Here is a 21,274-nt window from a genome sequence, read left to right as displayed (position 1 = left end):
CGTTGATTATAGTTAGTAATTCAGTGCTGTACAAAAAGAAGTGGAGTCACGTTACCCACAACACCACATACTGTCTCACACGTCTACCTCTACTCAGCATTTATGATAGTGCAAAGAGTTTGGAATAGATACAAGACGACTGACATTACACATTAAAAACATAGAAAAATATCACCTGGATTGATAAGTCGCAGCAAATTTCGGGACACACTGATACCAGGGTAAGTCAGGACAACATGAGGCAATGATTCCAACTTGACAGCAGGTTAGCGTTCAGGTAAGTGGTGGTGGTATTCTCCTCTAGTGTGCGTAGTTGATAGGAAATGAAGTTGGGACGCAGATACGTCGACTGCTGTCTCACAAGAACTTACCCTCAGATTCTGGGCGTCCATTTGATCGTCATTAGCATCTCGTAGACGTCCAGTATCTTCAGCAAGACAATGCAGTACCTCGTTGCTCCCTAATTCTGCCAGAATGGTTTGAGGTTCTCTCCAGTGACATGAGAGCGCTTGGGTGGACCATAAAATCACTTGACCTCAATTCCGTTGAGCGTATCTGGGACGCTATCGGTAAAGACGGGCGCATCTTGAACTCAACTTGATTTGTCGGCAGTGGTTAAGCGGGTATGCGTCAGGATAGCTCCAATACGTGGAATCGTTCTTTCTTCACGTCGTCGCTTTCATCGCAGGCGTGCTATACGCTACTGGTTAGTGTCTCAAACTGAGCTGCTAATGGATGTACACTGTTCTGTCTTAAATTCGGCAATGAGTGATTATTACGTATTGTCTTTGAGATTAAACCGATCCCTACCAGAATAAACCAACTGCATCTACTGTTTTTCATATGTAACTCCTTCTCCCTCTCCACTAAAGTCATTGGTTCCAACTGCGTCTCACAGCAAAGGATTACGTAAAAAATTATGCCAGAGTAGCAGAATACAATCTGAGAAAGCAACAAATCGTCCGAAGAGAAATTATTGCAAAATGAAGTAGAAGTTTTGAAACAAAACGTAGTTATTTGTAATCAGTATAGACTTTATGATGTAAATTTTTGTTTACTCTCTTCTTCACATTCTTACATATCGTCTTTTAAAGTGTTTTTGTTTCCGTACTTGCTGCTTCCATTGTAGCACATCAAAGGAAGTAAGGTTTCCAGAGAAGAGCTTGTATTAGAGACGTGGTCGTATCATGACGCGCTTTGGCTAGAAAAGAAACTCGAAAAATTAATTTGGAATACACTGATACGGCTATAAAGATATGAAAGATTTTGGGCTACCTACCCGTAAACATATTGGTCCCAGCCAATAATTTTTAAAATGAAAAAAAAAAAAACCGTAGGAAAAAAGCAGTTAGCCTTTCCGAGGAAGTCAACTAATGGATGATACGAGATAAGTTCCCTGTTAGTGAAAATCCTAAAGAAAAGACAACATGTCTTGTCCAGCTACAGAGATAAAGTTGATGCTAAAACTTTGTTTTTCTTATGTTGGTACTTATACCGAATAACTTAAGTGTTAGTATCAGTTGCAGAATGGTTTCCATAATACCGTTTCTTGATGTAATAATATTTATTGTATAACGGTGGAATGGATAAACTTGTATATTATGCCATCATTTTTTGATTTAAATGTTTTTTGGATGATTTTCCACGAATGGAAATTCATCCATAGTTGCTCAAATTTACAGGGGGTCGGCTCATTGATTTTTAACGCTTTAGAAATGGCAGCTGAATCCAAATGTGGCCACACTTTTCTTGAATGACGTCCGAAACCTGGAACCCAGAGGCAAATATCGTCGAAATGCAGAATATGGTATTGGATTATAGGAGATTATAGGTGTATAAATAGGCGTATCAGGATAAAAAGTGTAAGCTACATTTCAGATGAAGGACTAATTACGAAAAACCTTTGTGCAAGATGGGTGCTACTCTCTTTAAATTCTTACGAAAAAGGAAACAGAGAAAGAATTACTCATGAGTATTTATACTAATTCCAAAAATAATCCAGCTGACTGTGTTTACCGATTTGTTATTATAGAAAAGTCGATGGTTGAATCTGAAAATGAAAAAGCAACCATAGCGGCTTGTGAAAGCAGGTATTCTGCGTTTCTTGGGATGCTAAAGCTATTCCCCTTATTAACTGCTTCACATTGTTCAAAAGAATAACTATCGAATGCTTGTCAATTCCTTTGAACCTGCTTGATGAAAAAATACGTGACACGTGACTTAAATTACCAAATAAACAAAGCATCTTTCTTCAGGACATTTGGCATGCCAAGTAAGGTGTTCCGACTTTGGGGAATTGAGGAATGTGTGGCTGGACGGTTTACTCTTCTCACCCAATTTGAACCTTCCGACTTCCATCTGTTCCTTCGTCTAAAGTAATGTGTGGCTGCGAAACGTTTTTAGCTCAGTGATAAGTTTATGGTTCCAGATATTTCTGAATCACACTCCTGGAATGGTACTTAGTCATCGGAAATACGATGGATTAAATTAAGCGATCTGAAAGGTTGCCACGTCTTCCATCGCCAGATGGAGAAATTTTTACAAGAGTAGTTAAAATATGCGATAGAAAGGCTTCTCTCTCATTCTCCCTAACAATAATACTCAATCCCAGTTTATTGCTACCAATTCTATCGCCAGATGGAGAAATTTGTACAAGTGTAGTTAAAATATGAAAATAGAATAGTGTCTCTTTCGTGCTCCGTAACGTTAATATGCGGTCCCAGTTTATTCCTAACTAACAATAAATTATTACTCGTTGTCGCACAAAAGCTTGGGTTAACCTTTAAATGGTAATTACTTCAGGTCTTTCGTCGAAGTTTCAGTACGATGGCGTTGTCACACACTTCACACACTACAACGGAAGTTTGTCGTTAAATCCACTTCTTTTCATAAAGATAACAACATGAGAAGTGTCTTATCAATTCAGATGCAGCTGTTAGGTAACTCGTGTAAGCTGCTATATGGTTTCGTTATAATCAGCATTTTGTGTTGTACCTTAACGAAGGTACATTTTCCTGATTTAGATCGGCATGGTTCTGTCCACCTCTCCGTGCCTCGTCCTCGATTCAGCAGCCGATGGCAACCACTCAACTAAGGAAATCTCAGCAATATCAGAAATTGAGTCCGCCTTGAAGCAAAACACCTTGTTACTCGTTTCTTTCTTTATTTTTCCGAATTAGCTTCGGCGACAAATGTCACCATCGTCTGTGGTTTTTTTAATCTAAAACATTAAGAAAATAGCCTGGTTATACAAACTCAGCGGTACATTATTACATTTATACTATTCATTTCTTGAAATATAGTTTTCTATGGATACTTTCACACTACATTATTTATTGTATGTTACAGCATGTTTATGAGAATTATTGTCGCTGTTTACGACATATTTTCTGTGTGCTTCTCTTTTTGTTGCCGTTTTTACTCATTGAATATCATGTCATCTGAAACTGTGTGAGCGGCTTTTAGTAAACAAAATACTAAAAGGTGAACTTCGTATGTCAGCAGTATACACTTGGGGTTGCGATAGTGTTGTGGAAATCCAGTTATTTGGTGTGTACTGAGCTGTTACTTAGCTATTCCCGTACTCACGTTCGTTGGATGGTATGTAGCCGATTCTATACACATAAAAACAAAAGTTTCGCACTTTATTTATGAACAAGAATATTACGCCATCTTGCTGTTCGCGTGTGACGCGAAAGGCGTATCGCATGTGGCGAGAAAGGCTATGAAAACTGCAGCGCGGATTACGACTACTTCTGTTCTTTATTTATGTCTCTATGTGTGATGGGGAAGTGGTTCTTTTGCGTGTGTGTGCTTTCTGTTATGTGTCCTTGGTCAGTTCTCTCAGAGCGGTAAAGAGTGTGTTGTTGCAAAGTGTTGTGTTTTCGTTTATTACATTTTTCCCTTCGACTATAGTCTTTTGTATTTAGAAATTTTGTTCTATTGATAGTTTTCGGTATAGACTGTTGCTGTTTTTCCGAATGTGTAGATCGTTTACGATATTAGTGTGGTTATGGTTTTTTTTCATTAGATGTTCTGCAAAAGTTGAGAGCTCTTTAGAGCTCTCATGTGCTATGTGTACCTTGTTCGGAAGGTTCTGCTTGTTTGTCCTATGTATGTAATTCTCAAAAACATGCTGTAACATACAGTAAATAAGATACTATGAAAGTATCCATAGAAAACTATATTTCAAAAACGAATAGCAAAAATGTAATAATGTACCACTGTGTTTGTATAACCATGCTATTTTCTGAATGTTTTAGATTTTAAAAAAACACTGATAATGGTGATATTTGTTGCCGAAACTAGTTTGAGAAAATAAAGAAATAAACGAATAACATCAAGGGGGAATCAGATTCTGATATTGTTTTTCTATGCAAACACGGACCAAATGGAAGAGTTCCAAGATAAATCTCTCTTCCCTCCGGTCACCTGTGGTTGCCTGTATGTACTTCGCATTCCATCGTTGTGAGTTCGATGTCCGACAGATCCCCTTCATTACCGCCGTACATAAAGGGCATGGAACCTACTAGACCGGTTCCCAGACAAGTGCGGACTTTGAAACCAAAATTATTACTCCGATTGCAGCTGTTATGTTGGCCACAGTGCGGACAAAAAGAAACCACACCGCGAAGTCGTGCGTCGAAGGATGCAGTGAAGTGGAATAGTTTTTGTACAACGTAATAGCATCACAGGTTTTACAACTGTTACAGTGTTTTTATTTCAACAACGGGGCATTAGTTTGCAGTCTTCTTCTACCATTTCAGAGCGTACTCATGAAAATCAGTGTAGCATTTTTAGCCATCACAAATAATAATAAAACTTTACGCAGAAAATAAAAAATAGTTAGAAATCTTGATAAACAACGTTTTTTTCAATGTGACATTTGTCCTCAAAATGTGCAAGACCGCTCCTGTTGTTAAAATAGTGCTACAGAAAATGTTACACATACTCGAAGGCGGTAAATTTGTTGAGGTAATGCTGGCAAGTGAAATTTACAGGTCATGGTCAAAGCCACTTACATATTTTTTGTTTAGCTGCCAGCAGCTTGGCACAAATATAGAATCATATGTACAGAGAAATCACGATATAAAGTGTTTGAACAATGATTTAGGAGCATTTTGAAATGTCCACACAGGCATTGTCTTATAGCTAAAGAATCTTAACATGATATCAAATATAGACAAAGTAGAATATATATATATATATATATATATATATATATATATATATATATATATATATATATATACGAACTCAACACAGGTTGGACAGTATAGCGTTTATGCAACCACAGATAGTACACCAAATTCCATGTACCCACGTTCCTACCCCGTATAAAATAAATAAGTCCTTTATGTACATGAGAATCTTCATATTAAAATAAAAAAAGGCAACTTGTTGGCAGGGGCGCCTTTAGTTTCACAAGGTTCTGCCGTAAACGGTGTTGCAGCGCTTCGAAGAAACTGCAAGAATGGCATTCATTTGCTTCTTGATGCCTATCAGATGTAAGCGGGAAGGATCTGAACTATGGTACACATTCACACCAAGGTAGTTCTCAGGTTTACATTTGCTTGAAAATTTCGAAACCAGAGTGACTTTGTCAATCGTTGGTTGCATCGCTGCATAGTATTGCCCGTTCTGTAAGATGGAAGGCATATTCTTCTTCGGACGGTTTCCACATCCATAACTTGAAATCGGAAAATGGTGGCCTGACGTTCGTCAAAGGGTCAGAAATACGGCTGACGTTTGCCAACGGGGTCGACATCGTCGTTTTAAACCAGTCCTACAAGATCTGTCACCAATAGAAAGGAAATTCTCATACCTCTTCGTTTATTTTACAATGATTCTCATATAATTTCTAGTATTTGAAAATTTACTCTGTTCTTCCATTTGGGCTTTTCTATACATTGAGTCTTCAGTCTGACACTATTCTCAAGTTATGGAGCCCCGCATGACGACCAAATATGAGAGCATCTCCAATTAATGTCGCTTTCGCTGTAAAAATTGAACAATATTGGCGTAAACGAAATTTCTAGGAATATTTCTGGTTGAGGACAGGAAATACACTACTGACATCTCTTGATATCGAGAGCCGTCAGTATACACAAAGTGCCAAATGAAGATTAATGTAAGCAATGGAAACTGAATTGATTGTGCCGAAGTAGTTTTTCATAAAACTGCAATAGTGAATATCGACAGTACCATGCCAACATAAAAATGAAATTACAAATGGAACTATGTAGCTGTCTAATTGCGATGAAGCTCGTTAGTCTAATACTGCCACTAGTAGAGGTCAAAGATTCCGCATTTTCAGTGTAAGCCTTATGAGTGGAAGATGGTCTGTAATTTCTTGTAGGAGGATTTTTAATTCTAGCTAAGTGTGTATGTTTCATCTTAATTTAACGAATCTATCATCTTAATTTCGTTCGTCATATTATATGTTTCAGGATAATCTTCAACTGTGTCATTTATGATTTAAATAATGGAAACTGCACCAGTTATTTCGTTTTGGTGCTTAGCACATCGCGTTTCGAGAATTTATTCTCATTTTTTAAAGTACATTTGTTTACATGAATCTGTTTGGTGATATTTGCATGAGTGGTTTCCTGCCTGTCTTGCGTCTTTTTGCGATGACTGCTTTCGTAAAATCGGACAAAATGCATTTTTGAATCATATTAAACGCTAATGTTAGAAATAGAATTTTTGTTTGTCTACTTACAGGTATTGTGCCTCTCAGTTACACAGAATATCACATGCACGAAAATCATCACTTACATTGTTTTTTTACAGAACAGGCTACAAAGATATTACGACACTAAGGTTTCTAAAGAGTTCGTATATATATATATAGTGACTACTAAATTATTGATTACTTTTTTATTTTTTTATTGTGAGGGAATGAACATATTTATGAAAATTGCTACAGTTATCACATGTAGGAGAAACATTTGAAGAAATTAACCGATAATCCAAAAGCTCTGTAACACCTGTGTACGAACTCTTTGTAAACAATACTGTCGTAATATTTTTGTAACAAGTTTAGTAAACAAAGTGTAAGTGATGATTTGCGTGTATGTGACATTCTGTATACTGGAGGAGGCACAATACTTGTAAGCAGACAAACAAAAATACCATTCCTAACATTAGCATTTAATAATGCTCAAAGATTAATTTTGTCCTATTTTGCGATTGCAGTCTAACCCAAAAAGACACAAGAGATGCGGAACATCACACATGCAAACATCACTAAACATATTCGTGTAAACAAATGCACAAATGCATTTGAAAATGAGAAGTTCGCAAAACGCGTTACGCTAAACATCAAAACGTAAGTAACTGGTGCAGTTTAAATTATGAGTGTATGACTTGCAATTCTGAAGTGATTTAGGACCATCACATCATGTGAAATTGTGCTATTGCTTGATAAAACATAGTAAATTTAATTTTTAGTTTTATTTGTTCCTTTTAAAGTTCATTTTCTAGTTTTTGTGTTACTTTCGCACTAGAATCCCATCTGATGTCAGTTATCAGTATTTGTAACTCTGTGTAGAAGTTTTCTGCCTCTCCGTCAGAATGCGACTACGTTTGTGCATGTACTTGAATAACTTCCACGCAGTATCTTTTGTTTATTTTTGAAACAAGTTTTGCTATTCCGTCTGAGATCCCTCGGGTAGCCATGTTGTTTTTAATTTTAGTTTCTGTTAAGACATTCAGTTGCATTTTCTCGCTGCTCTTTTCCTCTGATCGGTTCATCTTCCTTTCTGCTGTTGATCGACTGTAAAACTGATCTTGTAAGTCCACAAAGAAAAGGTCTGCTCTCTCTCTATTACTGGGACAGAAAAACCTGCAACTGTCGGGGACGTGTCCTCTTCAGTAGATATTGTGTTTGTCAGCGACTTTTCTTCTATACGCCATAATCCAATACCGCAGAGAGATATGCCAGTGTCAGTACAGTGTACGGCAAAGCAATGACTCAGAAACATTTGCTACATCTATAGCACACCAACGATTAATCGACGAATGTTCTAGTATAACTCGCACGTTTGAAAACTCAACAGCATATTCTTCAATCATAGAAAAAGAGTCTTGTAGTGTATGAAAAGCAGCTGTCTAATGGTTTAACAGAAGATATGTGGTACATTTGGTAAACTGACACTGTCAGCTGGAGACACCATTATCTGGCTTGTGGATGTACCTACCTGTCATGTCCTTTTATTTGCAAGTAATATTTATTTACTGTTCATGTAAAGATGCCATATTAATTATATCAGATAATTTGCTGTATATTAATAATGATGTACATTACTAATAATAACAAAATAATACTAATACTTATAAAGTACTTAGGAAATATATTTTTTCGAAAGAACGCCATAATGTTTTATGTCCAAAATATATTACTTCGTATTATATTGCATCGATTTCTCTGAACTATTTTTTGAGATTATATTGCGGATCTCCTTTATGTTCGTAACACCATGCTGCCTTGTTCGTAATTTTACGTATTTATGGTATGCCAGGAGACGATGGCAAGTCTGCAGCAGTGAATTATAAACAGTCTGCAACTACACATCCTGAAGAAAATAGTGAAGCACCCTAGAGACATGTTCGGATGTGAAAGTAACTTCGGACACATAAATATACTATGCGATCAAAAGTATCAAGACTCCTGGCTGAAAATGACTTACAAGTTCATGGCGCCCTCCATCGGTAATGCTGGAATTCAGTATGGTATTAGTCCTCCCTTAGCCTTGATGACAGCTTACACTCTCGCAGCCATACATTGAGTCAGGTGCTGGAAGGTTTATTGGGGAATGGCAACTCATTCTTCACGGAGTGCTGCATTGAGGAGAGGTATCGATGTCAGTCGGTGAGACCTGGCACGAAGTCGGCGTTCCAAAACATCCCAAAGATGTTCTATAGGATTCAGGCCAGTCTATTACAGGGATGTTACTGTAGTGTAACCACTCCGCCACAGGCCGTGCATTATGAACAGGTGCTCCATAGTGTTGAAAGATGCAATCGCCATCCCCGAATTGCTCTTCAAGTGTAGGAAGCAAGAAGGTGCTTAAAACATCAATGTAGGCCTGTGCTGTGATAGTGCCACTCAAAACAACAAGGGGTGCAAGCCCCCTCCATGAAAAACACAATCACACCATAACAACACCGCCTCCACCGCCTCCGAATTTTACTATTGGCACTAAACAAGCTGGCAGATGACGTTCACCGAGAATTCGCCGTACCCACATTAAAAAAAAAAAAATGGTTCAAATGGCTCTGAGCACTATGGGAGTTAACTTCTGTGGTCATCAGTCCCCTAGAAATTAGAACTACTTAAACCTAACTGACCTAAGGACATCACACACATCCATGCCCGAGGCAGGATTCTAACCTGCGACCGTAGCGGTCGCGCGATTCCGGACTGTAGGGCCTTGAACCACTCGGCCATTCCGGCCGGCGTACCCACATCCTGCCATCGGATCGTCACATTGTGCACCGTGATTCGTCACTCCACATAACGTTTTTCCACGGTTCAATCGTCCAGTGTTTAAGCTTCTTACACCAAGCGAGGCTTCGTTTGGAATTTCACGGCGTGATGTGTGGCTTATGAGCAGCCGCTCGACCATGAAATCCAAGTTTTCTCACCTCTCGCCTAGCTGTCATAGCACTTGCAGTTTATCCTGATGCAGTTTGGAATTCTTGTGTGATGGTCTGGATAGCAGTGTGCCTGTTACACATTACGACCCTCTTCAACTCTAAGCGGTCTCTGTCAGTCAACAGACGAGGTCGGCCTGTACGCTTTTGTACTGTACGTGTCCCTTCACGTTTCCATTTCGCTATCACATCGGAAACAGTGGACCAACGGATGTTTAGGAGTGTGGAAATCTAGCGTACAGACGTATGACACAAGTGACATCCAATTAGACGACCACGTTCAAGTCCGTGGGTTCCGCGGAGCGCCCCATTCTGCTCTGTCACGATGTCTAATCACTACTAAGGTCGCTGATATGGGGCAACTGGCAATAGGTGGCAGCACAAGGCACCTAATATGAAAAACGTACGTTTTTGGGGGTGTCACTTTTGATCACATAGTGTACTATCGGCGGGAATGTATATGATGAAAATTGCAGTTCTCTGTGACAGGAATAAAGGGCACCAGAATGCACCAGTGTTGTTCGTGTTTGGTATTGTTACCAGGCCTGAAATGGTGAAGGCCACTATGATACCATATTCGTATATGACAATGTTATCAGCAGAAGACAGTTGCAAAGCGATTTAGAAAAGATTGCTGTATGGTGTGTCAGGTGGCAGTTGACGCTAAATAACGAAAAGTGTGAGGTGATCCACATGAGTTCCAAAAGGAAACCGTTGGAATTCGATTACTCGATAAATAGTACAATTCACAAGGCTTTCAATTAAACTAAGTACGTGGGTGTTAAAATCACGAACAACTTCAGTTGGAAGGACCACATAGATAATATTGTCGGGAAGGCGAGCCAAAGGTTGCGTTTCATTGGCAGGACACTTAGAAGATGCAACAAGTCCACTAAAGAGACAGCTTACACTACACTCGTTCGTCCTCTGTTAGAATATTGCTGCGCGGTGTGGGATCCTTACCAGGTGGGATTGACGGAGGACATCGAAAGGGTGCAAAAAAGGGCAGCTCATTTTGTATTATCACGTTATAGGGTAGAGAGTGCGGCAGATATGATACACGAGTTGGGATGGAAGTCATTACAGCATAGACGTTTTTCGTCGCGGCGAGACCTTTTTACGAAATTTCAGTCACCAACTTTCTCTTCCGAATGCGAAAATATTTTGTTGAGCCCAACCTACATAGGTAGGAATGATCATCAAAATAAAATAAGAGAAATCAGAGCTCGAACAGAAAGGTTTAGGTGTTCGTTTTCCCCGCTCGCTGTTCGGGAGTGGAATAGTAGAGAGATAGTATGATTGTGGTTCAATGAACCCTCTGCCAAGCACTTAAATGTGAATTGCAGAGTAGTCATGTAGATTTAGATGTAGAAATGGACAGTAATGTGTGTTTCCATTTGGCCGATTGGTACAATCGTGAAATATCAGTATAAGTGAAACATTCATTTGCGACAGTGGCCCGATGCTGGACTACATGGGGACGTGAGGGCAGAATTACGTGTAGTCAGTGTTCCGGCCGACTACCGTCTGGCCACCAAAAGGATGAATCGTCACAATGGGAGTGCAGCACATCCTAAACCCTCTGCATCTGCGCCTGCCTACGAAAATAAGAAATACACTTTCTAAAATATATTCTGGCGTCCTGCACCATTGGTGCCATGCGTAGGGTGCAGTCAACACCACAACATAAACGCCTGCGTCTGTAGTGCTGCCGTCACCGGAAAGCATGGACTCCTCAAGTATGGCGTCGCATTGTGTTCACCGATGAATCGTGGTTCTGCACTACCCTGGATGGCCATGTCGGCGAGTACGTCAGTGATCTGAGGAGAGGTCTCATTCTTCCAATGTTTTGGAGAGGCACAGCTCTATTACTACTGGAGTCATGATGTAGGGAGTCATCGAGTATGTCTTCGTGTTATGACTGGTACTGACTGAGGGAATTCTGACGGCACAGCGGTACCCATGCGACAGTATAATTGTACCATTTCTCAACAGGACAATACCCCTTCGATACCTGGCTCGTTTTTTTTTCTCTCTCAGCGTGATTTTGAATTCCTACCGCCGGCGAGAGTTGCCGTGCGGTTCTAGGCGCTACGGTCTGGAACCGCGCGACCGCTACGGTCGCAGGTTCGAATCCTGCCTCGGGCATGGGTGTTTGTGATGTCCTTAGGTTAGTTAGGTTTAATTAGTTCTAAGTTCTAAGCGACTGATGACCTCAGAAGTTAAGTCGCATAGTGCTCAGAGCCATTTGAACCAAGCCATTTTTGAATTCCTACCGTGTTTAGCCAGCTCCACAGATCTATTAACAAAACAACGTCTGTGGGGATCAGCACGGAGGTTAACTCTGTCCCAGAATCAGCCACAAAAGTTGTTTGTGAGCTTGCCTTAGGAGAGGGTACACTGGCTTTACGACGTCCTTTCCAATGGAATCAGTGCATGCATCCAAGCTATAGAGGGCGCAACTTCGTACAAATAAGTGGGGTGGTAGTACCCAGTTATTTGTAAATTTTTCTCGATTTTGTGATCGCAGAAATAATATCGCATGCCTTTTCACTCCGTGAAGTTTCATTTACTTTCCTCCTCCCCTTGTGCTTGTTTTCTTAGGCGGTGTATAACACGGAAATGGAGAAAGACAGTGCAATATCCTTCTTAGATGTCTTCGTCATGAGACAGACTGATGGCAGCTTAAAACAGAGTCTTTCGGAACGTTACACACACAGACGTATACTTGCATAAGGATTCCAACCATCATCCACAACAGAAAAGAGGTGTAATTAAAAGTCTAGTGGACAGAGCTAAAAGGATTTTTATGACGGAACACCTGGACGCAAAGTTAAAACATCTAAAGTAGGCTTTTGAGAAGAATGGGTACTCTAGTAAGGAAATAAATAGAGATTTGCGACCGAATAACAAAGGCCTAAGGACAACGATAGGACACAGCGATGGAAGAACACTGTTTCTCTGCCCTTCATCAAAAAACTGACGGATCAAATCGGCAGGATTCTGAGGAAACTTGACATTCGACCAATTTTCAGACCAACTAAGAAAATAGGCCAAGCACTTTGTTCCGTTAAGGATAAACGTCCCCCTCTGTATGCAAGTGGTGTGTATAAGATTCCGTGTACGTGTGGCAAGGTCTACATTGGAATTACAAAGAGAAGTGTGAATACACGGTTGAAGGAACATAAAAGTCTTTGCCGACTAGGGAAAACAGACAAATCATCCGTGACGGTACTTGCTCTTCCATCAGGTGATCACGTAGTGAAATTTTCGGAAACTGAAGTTTTACGTACTATGACGAACCATTATCCACGGCTATATAGAGAAGCCATCGAAATATATAAACATGGGGATAATTTTAACAGAAAAAAAAGAAGCCATGAAACTCAGTGATGTGTGGACTGTCGCGCTACAGAATCGATGAGAAGTTTTTATCTTTGACTTATTATAATCGATAGTTAAAAATTTTTATCTTTGACAAGGTTTATCTCTGTTATCATGTGAAATCCAGACCACGCCCACTTTCCATGGTATTTAGGCCGCTCTTCGACGTCCGAGTCGTGAGTCGGCAAGACTCAGCACAACCGGGAACACCTCCGAAGATGGCCAACGTAGCCAATGTCAGGGATTGAAGAGTTCCATGGACCACGCCTATACAGCCCGGAAAAATTCTCAGTATCTAAAACATCCGGTCTTTAAAGCCTTCATTGTATGTATAAAGAGGATTTAAAAAAAATTTCATACACTAAAAGTTTAAGCTGTCCCAAACCTATGCAGTCAAAATTACGTTTACAGACAACTGCCTGACTCGCGGTACTGCTGCGCTATCTTGAAAAGTAGTATACAACCATATTTAGCGTGGAATTAAACATTTCTCAGTTTATGGCTGTCCTTCGAAGACGGATTGTTACAACACTGTTGGTCATTAATATTTGTACACTATAAAGGATTCAGAATTACGAAATTTTACTTATTGCTTGTATAAAGTATAGTAGGAGGAATGAATGACTAAATTTGTCTTTATCCGAGAATATACAGATTGCGAAATTTAGTACACTGCACTGCGTCCTCTTGCAGCAACAATGGTGTTAATCTGCCTGGGCTGGATGGCAGATACGGATACATCATTCCGTGCTCGATGGCAGAGTTCATCAGTCGTAGTAGCTGGCGAATGGAGATGTGGCAGATCGCTTCACATCCCGTGACCAGATGTTTTCAGTGGGTGAGACATTTAGTCAGGGTAACAGTCAAACATTCTCTGTATCGAAGTAGGTCAGGTTAGCACACACAACATGCGGCCTTGCGTTATCGTGTCGAAGGTTAACGTCACGCAGAACTCAACCGGTAGTTTCGCACAACACCCAAGTATTACAGAGATGCTTCGGGAACTAAAATGGGAATCCCTGGAGGATAGCCAACGTTCTTTTTGCTATGGAGAAAATTTAGAGAATCGGCATTTGAAACTGACTGCAGAACGATTTTACTGCCGCTAACATATACACTCCTGGAAATTGAAATAAGAACAACGTGAATTCATTGTCCCAGGAAGGGGAAACTTTATTGACACATTCCTGGGGTCAGATACATCACATGATCACACTGACAGAACCACAGGCACATAGACACAGGCAACAGAGCATGCACAATGTCGGCACTAGTACAGTGTATATCCACCTTTCGCAGCAATGCAGGCTGCTATTCTCCCATGCAGACGATCGTAGAGATGCTGGATGTAGTCCTGTGGAACGGCTTGCCATGCCATTTCCACCTGGCGCCTCAGTTCGACCAGCGTTCGTGCTGGACATGCAGACAGCGTGAGACGACGCTTCATCCAGTCCCAAACATGCTCAATGGAGGACAGATCCGGAGATCTTGCTGGCCAGGGTAGTTGACTCTTACACCTTCTAGAGCACGTTGGGTGGCACGGGATACATGCGGACGTGCATTGTCCTGTTGGAACAGCAAGTTCCCTTGTCGGTCTAGGAATGGTAGAACGATGGGTTCGATGACGGTTTGGATGTACCGTGCACTATTCAGTGTCCCCTCGACGATCACCAGAGGTGTACGGCCAGTGTAGGAGATCGCTCCCCACATCATGATGCCGGGTGTTGGCCCTGTGTGCCTCGGTCGTATGCAGTCCTGATTGTGGCGCTCACCTGCACGGCGCCAAACACGCATACGAAAATCATTGGCACCAAGGCAGAAGCGACTCTCATCGCTGAAGACGACACGTCTCCATTCGTCCCTCTATTCACGCCTGTCGCGACACCACTGGAGGCGGGCTGCACGATGTTGGGGCGTGAGCGGAAGACGGCCTAACGGTGTGCGGGAACGTAGCCCAGCTTCATGGAGACGGTTGCGAATGATCCTCGCCGATACCCCAGGAGCAACAGTGTCCCTAATTTGCTGGGAAGTGGTGGTGCGGTCTCCTACGGCACTGCGTAGGACCCTACGGTCTTGGCGTGCATCCGTGCGTCGCTGCGGTCCGGTCCCAGGTCGACGGGCACGTGCACCTTCCGCCGACCACTGGCGACAACATCGATGTACTGTGGAGACCTCACGCCCCACGTGTTGAGCAATTCGGCGGTACGTCCACCCGGCCTCCTGCATGCCCACTATACGCCCTCTTTCAAAGTCCGTCTACTGCACATACGGTTCACGTCCACGCTGTCGCGGCATGCTACCAATGTTAAAGACTGCGATGGAGCTCCGTATGCCACGGCAAACTGGCTGACACTGACGGCGGCGGTGCACAAATGCTGCGCAGCTAGCGCCATTCGACGGCCAACACCGCTGTTCCTGGTGTGTCCGCTGTGCCGTGCGTGTGATCATTGCTTGTACAGCCCTCTCGCAGTGTCCGGAGCAAGTATGGTGGGTCTGACACACCGGTGTCAATGTGTTCTTCTTTCCATTTCCAGGAGTGTATTTTGACTACAGGCCACGAAGATACGATACTTGAAATTAGGGCTCATACGAAGGTATATAGACAGTCGTTTTTCCCTCGCTGTGTTTGCGAGTGTAACAGTAAAGGAAACGATTAGCAGTTGTACAGTGTACCGTCCACCACGAACCGTACGGTGGCTTGCAGAGTACGTATGTAGATCTAGATGCAGAAGGTAGGGCACACTCACGGGCCTTAACCTTTCCGTTGTTTAAACTTGTTTTACACATGTTTCAAAGATAAACGGTAAAAATACACTCTTCCCTTGTGATATACAGGGTGTTCGGAAATTTTTGATACAAACTTCTAGGACTTGTAGAGGGGACTGAGTAAGTAATATTTTGAATGGAAACCCATGTCCATTAAACATACCGTTTCCGTTCTACGACGGTTTCAGTTCAGGTGTTTAACTCATCCTCTTCTGCTTGAGGAACTGAATTATGCGTGAAGCAGTACAATTATTAGGTAACAATTCGTAAGGAAACATAACGGAACATCCCTTTATCGCTTAAGCGCGTTTGTTTCTATTAACACTTAAAATTATGTCTTTAAATCATTTCAAAGCAAAGAAGTACTCAGCACACTGTACATGCACAACAGAGCTGATGCATTACAACAGCGGCTTTAAGTAGAGACCACCAGTGTTGTTACAGACATTGTACCTACGAAGCAGGTTATGGTACACACTCTCTTTCCCACCTGGTGTGTCTTTTCAATTTCTAGTGCGGCGGCCAGAACTCGTGCCAGCAGATTTTCTGTTTTTACATGAGTCTCGTAAACTAAACTTTGCATACGACCGATCAAGAAGTAGTCCATTCATAGGAGTTAAATCCGGTGACTGTGGCGGCCATGCCCTTGGATCACCTCGGCCTCTCCATCTTTCATCATATCGTCTGTTGAGGTGTCTCCGAACTGCACGTGATAATTATTGTGGTGCACTATCATGCTGAAACCACATTTCGAGATGGACAGTCAGGTGCGCAGCTTCCAACAATGGGGTGGATACGTTTTGTAAGAAGATCAAGTATGCAGGGCCAGTCAGCTTGAGTGGAAGGAGGCATGAAAACTGCTGAACGCCAAAGGCGAACGATGAAGCGCACCTCAAGACAAATTTTCTTTAATGACGATACGTTATGCGTTGAATCACAGTGCGCCTTTTTAATAACCTCAGCAATAAGGAAATCTTTATTACACAGCTTGTGCAAAAACTAGACACTTTTGGTACTGAAACCAGAATTGTGCATGACAATGCAGATGTTGAAATCGTTGCGAAACCAAGAAATGCCTCAACATTTTACCTGCAAGTGATTACAGTGGGTGAAGATGTAGATTTTCTTGTGCTATTTATCGCTCTTGCCCCAGACGACAGACATAATCCTGATGAAGAACGGTAAAGGTATGCAAGAATTCACAAGAATTCAGTACTGTTTCTGCATGCAAAACAATTGGAAATTGGTGGTAAGTTCCTATGGGACCAAACTGTTGATTTCATTGGTCCCTAGGCTTACACAGTACTTAATCTAACTTAAACTACCTTACCCTAAGGACAACACACACATCCATGTCCGAGGTCTGATTCGAACCTCCGACCGGGGGAAGCCGCGCGAACCGAGGTAAGGAGCCCTAGACCGCTCGACTACCCCGCGCGGCGTTTCGATAGCACTTCAGCCTTCTTTGGGAAAGGAAAGCTGCAAGCTTCCCAACTGTTCAACCGTTATCCACAACTTCATACTACTTCAGGATATTCAACGATACAGCTTCCTCTCCTGATACCATTGCAAAAGCAGGAGAGGAATTTATACTCTCCCTCTACACAGAAACAGTCGAGAGTCCTGATGATAACTTAAATGCCATTCGATTTAAACGTTTTAATATACTTGCGGGTCAGGCAAGCAATGCTGTCATACTCTCTCGTTTGCCACCCACTACTGATGCAGGACGTCTCTACTCTTACCGAGTTTACCTACAAGTCCACTGAGTAGTGTATCGACTCGTGCTACACCTTGTGTTTAAATTGCATTGGTTTTCCTTTTCTTCCCCTGATATGTTTGTTTGATATGTTGTCTGTCATTAAGTGGCTGCTTGGTAGTCTTTTCCCTGCTATCGATATCTGCGTTTTTGCTTCCGGGAAACAGCTATGGAGGAAGTGAGATCTTTGACCGGTGGTTGCGCGCAGAGAGTGTGATGGACACGGGAGAGCGCTGACCAGAGGTGGTCGGTTGTAACGAGTCGCCACGTGATGTATGTCGGTTGGGTGTAGCGAGCGGGTCGAGTTGACGGAAGAGCTCCCCGCGGGTTGGTTGTGTACACAGCCTCACGAGTAGTTGCTGTTCATTTCACCTTGGTGGGACGTTAACAAGCTTCTTTAAGTGTCCCCTTTCAACACTGGAGTTTAAAAAGGAGACACCTAACATGAAGGAGCGGTCACTACCCGTCAATGTTGCAGAGAAGACGTGCACTCCGATGACAGAGCGTGTTGTCGCGTGAACGTGGCGTGTTGGGCACACTGGTGACGCGTGCGCGGTCGGATGTGTGGATCCTTGCCATCGGAGGTCGTGTACTGCCTGTTTGAGCATAATTGCAAGTTAAGTTAGTGGAAGGTTTAATCATTAAGTAATAAGTTTGCGTAACCAGTGTCTCTTCTGCCTTGTGGCCTCCGGCGATCGGGTTTCCTGTTCCCGGCACAGGTGTAATTGAAGACAGTGATCTTTCCTCCTCCTCTCGTTACTGCCCGATGGGAGGTGTAGTTTTGGCAGTTAAACTGTTTCGCTATTATGTCGTGTATTATAAGTAAATTCATGCTTCGTGTTGGTTGATCATGTGGTCGCTCATTCAGGACTGTGTGGTGTAATGTTTGCTTGCACGAGGTTAGCTCTAATTCTGTCAGTAATTTAAGCCATCTTATTACAAGATTTCGATGGCTAAAAGTCGGTGCAGTGACCAGCGTGAAAGTGGCAATTATGTTTACGGGCGTATTTAAATTGGTCACTATTCTGCCTAGCCTGAGCATCCCTGAGTGGGTGATTTATGGCCGCCTTACACGGGTCCGACATATCTGTTATGTTCTAATGATACTGCAGGACACTTTTGTTTAAAAACTTTTTTAATTCCTCCATTCCTTTATTGCCATTAATCGTGTGTTTGCTGAGAGACCTTTGATTTTTTTTAATGGCGGTGTTGGTAGCTTCACTACCTCACCGTACCTTATTAACAAAGTTCTGTATTTACTTTAGTAGCCTGTTTACTAATGATCTTTAAATTTTTTAAACTGTTGTATTGCTATAAATTACTTGATTGCCGTTAGCGACGTGTTTTGAAAGGCTGTTATTGCCGTACTGTTAGTTTCTGTGTTTTTTTTAAAAAGATATTTTTTAAATTGTGCTATTGCTATAAATTACTTGATTGCCGTTAGCGGCGTATTTTGGAAGGCTGTTATTGCCGTACTGCCTAGCTTCTGTGTTTTGTTTTTAAAAGAAATTTTTTAAATTGTGGTATTGCTATAAATGACTTGAATGCCGTTTTTAAAAGAAATTTTTAAACTGTTGCATTGCTGTAAATTACTTGATTGCCGTTAGCGGCGTGTTTTGAAAGGTTGTTACTGCCGTACTGCTAGCTTCTGTGAGATATGAATAAAACATTTGTGTGTGAAAATCTCAACTCGACAGTAAACTGCTAGAAATTTGGCCCCGTTTTCCAACTTGTGGTGTGGCTTGTAGTAACCTTAACCACTGCGTGTGTCATCCACCTATGGCTGGGGAACAACTTGGATCCCAGAAACTAGGGTTGGAGGGAATCAAACTCATCCCCCTCCACGATTCACGTGAAACGACCACCTTCTCCAGAGAAAATATTGCTAGTGATTTCATGGGGCTATGCTCAAGGCTGCGGAAGATAGTGCGAATGTGTGAAGGCTGACCTACATTGCACAACGTTGTGCAACAACTGTCGTGGACAAAGCTGCACTACTGTGCCTCGAAGTCATTTGGCAGAAGATTTGGATGATGGTTTTATGTAAAATAAAAAAAATTAAAACAATTATTTGTTTGATAGATATTGTGGTATTTTCATTGTCTACATGTTGTACATACGATTGAAAATATATTACAACAAATGTAATTGTCAATTAGTTTTACAGTAATTCTTAATTTTCATGAAAAATTATTTTCATTCCAATAATTTAAGTTGCATAAATCTAAAGTAAAAAGAAATATAAAGTAAAATTGTTCCATATAAGTAAAAGTCTGTTTTAAAGGAAATTTCGCTTTTTTTATCTACAAAGCTTATCACTCACAAACTAATTACCTGGTTTTAATATGTATTGGACCTTCTCTGCACGTCCGCCCCCGGCAGCTGAGTGGGCAGCGGGACAGAATGTCAATCCTGAGGGCCCTGGTTCGATTCCGCCCAAGGACTGGGTATTGCGTTGTCCTAACCATCATCTTTTCATCTCCACCGAAGCGCAATTGGCCGAAGTGGCGTCAAACCGGAAGATTTGCACCCGGTGAACGCTCTACCCGACGGGAGACCCAAGTCACACGATATTTATTTTACCTTCTCTCAGTACAATTTCACCAGAAATATTATTTGTCATATAGATAACTTTGTTAAATGAACTGTTTTTCTTAAAGTTTGGAAAAAGAAAATAAATTACATTAAGGGGTGGGGGAGGGCGAAGCTCCCCCGACATGGGAGGAAACTTTCCTGTTTTTTATTTCTTCATCCCCTAAAAGTGTTTTCCAAAAGTTTCGAAACTTTATAAATTTTTCCCCCATTTTTCCTAATTTGCCTGGACTCCTCCCTTAGCAGACGTGGGCGTGTTACAAATATGTACTGAAAGCGTCGTAGAACGGGAACTGTACGTTTCCGGACGTGGGTTCTTATTCAGAATATTATAACGAGAATTTCCGAATACCCTGTATGTTACACATTCATTTACAAAAAAAGTTTAAGTTGACCAATTCTGAAGATGGCTCTTGTGGGTCACATGTGTCCGACAAACCAAACGAGGTTGATTTTGTCATTTGAATCTGGCATCTGCAGGTTAAATTTCTGTTAGTAGACGAACTTTATATGGATGGTAAATATGGAAAAAGTGTAATAAATTAGTATCAAAACACATTTACTCTCATGGAAACGAAAACTATAAAACATTAAGTGAAAAGTTTCAACATAAAATTTGAAGATGGAATTAACACATCCCATACAAATGTTTGCTTTTGTGTTGTATTAAGCATGCCGGGGCATATACGTCCCTCTCATTACAAATGAAGTGCAAACAAGATGAATTACTGGAGAATGTAGCAGTATTTCAGTACAATGTCTGCAGTGGATAAAGAGGCACTATTACCCACTCCAGACATTGTTGGAACGGAAAAGACGATGATTTGATTTGATTTTCGTAAAACAGATGCACCACCCCACGTCATCACTCACAATCTTTTGTATTTCAGTCCACGATTTATAGTGTTTTTCTCAAAGTTCCGAAATCTTCTCAGTAAAAGGTATCACTAGACAGATATATGACATAGACATCCTAACGCTCAAAACCACGTATTTCTCTAGTGGGACGTACGTGTACCCTCAAAACAAAAGGATTAGTACGTCAGAAATGTAACGGCTGCGGTGCAAATTATCGGCTATGCAAACCTGACGGGATCGTGTTGTGTAGCCAGTGGC

Source organism: Schistocerca gregaria, chromosome X, assembly GCF_023897955.1.
Source record: "Schistocerca gregaria isolate iqSchGreg1 chromosome X, iqSchGreg1.2, whole genome shotgun sequence".
Classification (NCBI taxonomy): Eukaryota; Metazoa; Arthropoda; class Insecta; order Orthoptera; family Acrididae; genus Schistocerca; species Schistocerca gregaria.
This window is presented reverse-complemented; position numbering follows the sequence as displayed.